Here is a 4,669-nt window from a genome sequence, read left to right as displayed (position 1 = left end):
TTATGAATTTAAGTTAAGTCTGTAAAACACTAAAATCTTAACACCATATTTTTTCACGGTGAAATTCAGTCCAACCACAGATGCTGGTATTTAATCTGAATGAACAGACCGCAAGCGTTTTCATTTAACACCTGGGAGAGTTTATTGGGACACATACTATAAAACAGTATTAAAGTAGCAGGATAACAACAGTATTTTCTGAGTATTTTCATTGCTAGAAGTTTGACATAATACGATATATATTTATAAATACAAAAGCACTTACAGCATGATCCATTGAGAAGCTACAGAAAGCTCAGAAGACAAACAAATAGAAACGGATGAAATTCAGGAGCGCGACAGTTCTGCAAAAATAATCTGCTTTTCTGCAAACTATAATATCAGAGCAAAGGTCTACGTGGAGGTCGCACAACAGAAAACATTCAGCTAGTGCAAACAGCTTCTACGAAACCAAACGTAGTCTTAAACTACTCACTATTATATATTTATATGCATCTTTATATAAATAACCCCTTATTTTGGCCATTATATTGTAAAATAATTTAAACGTCCTACCTGACATATAGTGGCACATTTGTAAGCGATGGAGATTTAAAAGCACTTTGCTTTCACACGAGATATGTGTTCACCGCCAAACACTTTAAAACATGATGCAAAGAAAAGAAGAAGAAAGGAATAAAACAACCGATGGAAAGCTCACAACAACCAACACACATATAATCAAACAAATAAAAGCAGACACCAGCCGGGACATGAGTGTTTCTGTCTGGTTCTCCAGAACTAATCTCTAAACATCCTTAAATCAAGACTCCTTTACTGGAGACGCAAAACCACACGTGAAGTCTCGTTTCTGAGAAACTGATCAAGATGAAGAGAGTTTATGATTAAAACAAGAACAGATATCTGCAGATGGGCTCAGAACAATACACTTCATCCAAAGAGAAGTTTTTCTGACCACTGGCCTGTTCTTTCTTGTTTTAAGAATAAACGCATCTAATTTTGATACACTATCCAGAAACATCTCGTCATTGTGACTGTCATCTTGGATTTATGTTTTGTGGTTTAGTTATTTTTTACTGGTAAACAATCCATGAGTACTAAGAACATGTTTTTTTTTGCAGTGTACAATCACCTTTCTTTAAAACAAGTACCAATACATTACAGCGGAAAATAAAACAACACAAACACAAGTGCAAACAAAGTTTCAGTGTGCTGTCCAGAGAGGAGCAGATGGGTTTTCCGTGCGGTTCTCAGGATAGCACCTCCATCATCTCATCTCAAAGCCTGATTAAAACCACAGAAAATAAATGAGGTGCGAGTCGGATCTTAAAAACGGAGAGGAAACAGATGATAAAAGCTCGCGGACACTTGGTGTGAGACTGTGCGTCTACATTCGTAGTGTGTTCAGAGGAAAGCTTAGAGCTCTGCTACATCCTCACAGATCCTCTGAATCCTAACACATATAAAGTGCTCAGGACGGGAGAACAAGCACATCGTTCAGAGAGTGAGACAAACACTCCGACTCGTCTCACTCTGCTACAGTTTACTAGCTCAGTGAAGATACGAGTGAAAGAACACTTTAGAGCTGACCGCTGCGCGCTGCTGATGAAGATGAGGATGATGAGGATGGGTGGTGTATAAAAACGTGTGTGATGAGTCTGTCCTGGGGAGCTCGTCTGAAGCAGAGTGGGCGGAGGCTACAGTAAGAGCCGGATTGGCTGGACGCCGCTGGCAGAGGAGGAGTTAACTGTGGTGGGCGGGGCTAGAGCTGAGGTAGGGAGAATGGGCGGGGCTTATAGACTACAGACTGGGATGAAGCACGGATGAAGACGGACTCTTCAGCTCGCTCCTGTGGAGGACGGAGAGCTTACACCACCGTGGCTGGTCTGCGGTCCATGTCCTCCTCCAGCTTCACCATCTTCTGCATGTCTTTGGCCTGGAGAATCACAGCAGATTATTTACACTGCGTTCATTCATACGGATCTAATGTTTAGATTTAAAATGCTGTTAAGATGTATATCCTTTTACCAAAAAAAAATCGATTTGCATTTTTTTGTGAATCTTTGTAATGAAGAGGAATGGTTAAAAAAAAAAATAGTAGTTTGGCATATTGTAGGCATAATTATCTGTGATATTTGAATGCTCGTTATATATCCTGAAAACATCTCATTTTAATGAGGTTTCATTGTCAGGGTTGCCAGATCCTCAAAACAGAGCTTTCATGTTTTATTTTTCAACCTGGCAACCACACACACTCTCTCTACATTACGGGAAAAGCAAACATGGAAGCATTTCTCCTGAGATATTCTGCTCAATAACAGTGTCAAACAGCCAGTCTGTTCTCATTTTGGGATGTCTTGATTTGTGCTTATGTGAGTGCAATAATTCTGACGAAACAATTAAAATGACAATAAACAAGATAATATTTTTGAGCAAAACCACAATGTTTAATAGATTAGTTGTTGTACAGCCCCAGCATGTTCTTTTCTTTATTCAGCCCATTTATAAAAATAATCTCAAATCAAGTATGATGAAAGGAAGGAAGGTGTCCATGACAGAAAAACCAACGGCAACTGAATCATTTGATGACTTATTGAATCACTCGAATGATTCGTTTACTCTCTGAACCGTTTGGAGTGGTTTTTGACTCTCTGATCCACAGGCCATTACTTTCATCAAGTTCAGCTTCAAACTAAATCAGTGTAATTAAGACATTCGTGAATGGAGTCATCAAGTAGTGGAATCAGAATCAGTATTGTTCAGTTCTTCATGATTCCCATGTGTTCAGAGTGATTCTCTGTGAATAAACGAGTCGATGTCTGATGCAGCACACAACAATCAAACACTGCGGATGACTAATACTGCGCTCACACACACTCTTCATGACTGAGTATCGTTTCATAACACCCCTGAGAGCAGAACGCAGCGTGTGTTTGAACACAGAACAAATCCTTCTGAAAAAGTTCATCAGTTCATTTATACACAACTTCTCTCTCGTTCTGCAGATACATGTTCTGTATACAGAGTCCTGTCATGAGCGCAGTGACTGATCTATGATGATTGGATGAGCTGTCAACTGGGCGGGACTTTACAACAAATGGCCAATAACTGAAGACGTGATGCATGTGATTGACAGCTTATCAACTGGATGTGTTTTAGAAGCTCGAGTCAAGGGTCAATCAGACAGAAAGGAGACTGATAGAGGAAAGTGAAGAAAGAGGAGAGCAATGCGTGAGCCTACCTTGAGTCTGACTGTTTGCATGATGGGATTTCAAAAGCTGTTCAAAGAAAAGGCAAATCATATTTAAGGAATGGCTTCAGACGTCTCATGTACAGAACATGAGTAATGGAGGACAAAACACAAATCAAATGAAATCGAGAGGGCGGCGCTCTTCTGAAACCCCGTCTCTGTGAGCGTGAGCTTTCACCTGCTCGTTGAACTTCTCCAGTTTGTCCAGCTGCTCTCGCTGGGATTTCTGCAGCTGCTCCAGCTCCTTCGCCTGCTTCATGGCCAGCTGAGGAAGAAGAACATCATCATCTTCAGACGCATGCACATCAGAGGAAAATACTATATTCATTTAACACATGCTTTTATCTAATGAGGAGCAGTTTATATACAGAGAAACATTAATACAGTTATGTCCTGTTTATCTCTGTGAAGCTGCTTCAACACATCTGTGCTGTATAAAGCACTGCAGAAATCATTTTAGTCTCAGAAACACTGCAAAAATCATAATCTCACGAAACAGGCTTCAGTATCATGAGAGATCAAACCTTTTAATGCAGTTTAACAAAATTAAATGGAAATATAGAATATGGAAATAACTTTGACTGTAAAAGTGGGATTGCGTTTTCTCATTCCATTAATCATACATCTTTATAAAGTCAGTTATCCTGGATCAAGCTCTCAAACCAAAGCCATTCTTCACAGAACGGAGCTGTAGGTATCAGCTAACACTGAAGACCATCAACTAACCCTTTTTCTCTCCTCCAGGAACTTTTTGGTGTTGCTGCTGAGCTCCCGAACTCTCCTGAGACACAAACACACAAACACGTTAAAACTGTGACAGATGATGATTTATTAATGGCACTGTGCCGTCCGTGTGTCGTGCCGCACCTCTCGCGCTCTGCCTTGTTTTTGATGCTCTTGTCCTGATTGATGGCTTTGCTGTTCTCCATCGACGTCTTCGCCTGATTGGCCTTCATCTCTTTGCTTTGCCTGTCCATCGATCACAATACAGACATGTTCAGAACACAGTCTAGAGAATCAGAGACCGTTATGAATGAAACATCATCTCATGCTCAAGGGTCACGGCTCTTTCTCATGGAGATCCGGCTGCAGAACAAACGGAGAATGGGTTCACGCGAGAGGAATTATCAGTGTAATTAATAAAGACTCTTGAGCTGAATAGATGGGCCGCTCTTCTCCTGAACTTACAGAGACTCATGCAACATTAATGCCTGTTAATTATGGCAGCCGGCCTCGTATCTTTATCCTAATCAGATGCCACATCAGCATTATAAAGAGGAGAACACTGACCCAGATGAATATATATTCATACGAGCATGAGTGTCCTGTGTTAATCGGATTCAGCAGTTATTAGCATACTACGCTCTACTGTAGTACACACTCCACTCGCTGCTTTCATCACGGACATACAATACAAAC

General features: G+C 40.6%; 1 long non-coding RNA gene across 1 annotated transcript; it reads right to left on the bottom strand.

Moving 5' to 3' along the window:
• Window positions 1-1,737: 1,737 nt before the first annotated feature.
• On the bottom strand, window positions 1,738-4,013 carry LOC113082018 (uncharacterized). The gene is made up of 4 exons (XR_003282398.1): window positions 3,977-4,013; window positions 3,429-3,515; window positions 3,242-3,278; window positions 1,738-1,936 (listed from the first exon to the last, which is right to left on the bottom strand). It is a non-coding gene; the product is annotated as an uncharacterized LOC113082018 (long non-coding RNA).
• Between the last annotated feature and the right edge of the window lie 656 nt (window positions 4,014-4,669).

Source organism: Carassius auratus, unplaced genomic scaffold, assembly GCF_003368295.1.
Source record: "Carassius auratus strain Wakin unplaced genomic scaffold, ASM336829v1 scaf_tig00035537, whole genome shotgun sequence".
NCBI lineage: Eukaryota > Metazoa > Chordata > Actinopteri > Cypriniformes > Cyprinidae > Carassius > Carassius auratus.
This window is presented reverse-complemented; position numbering and strand designations above follow the sequence as displayed.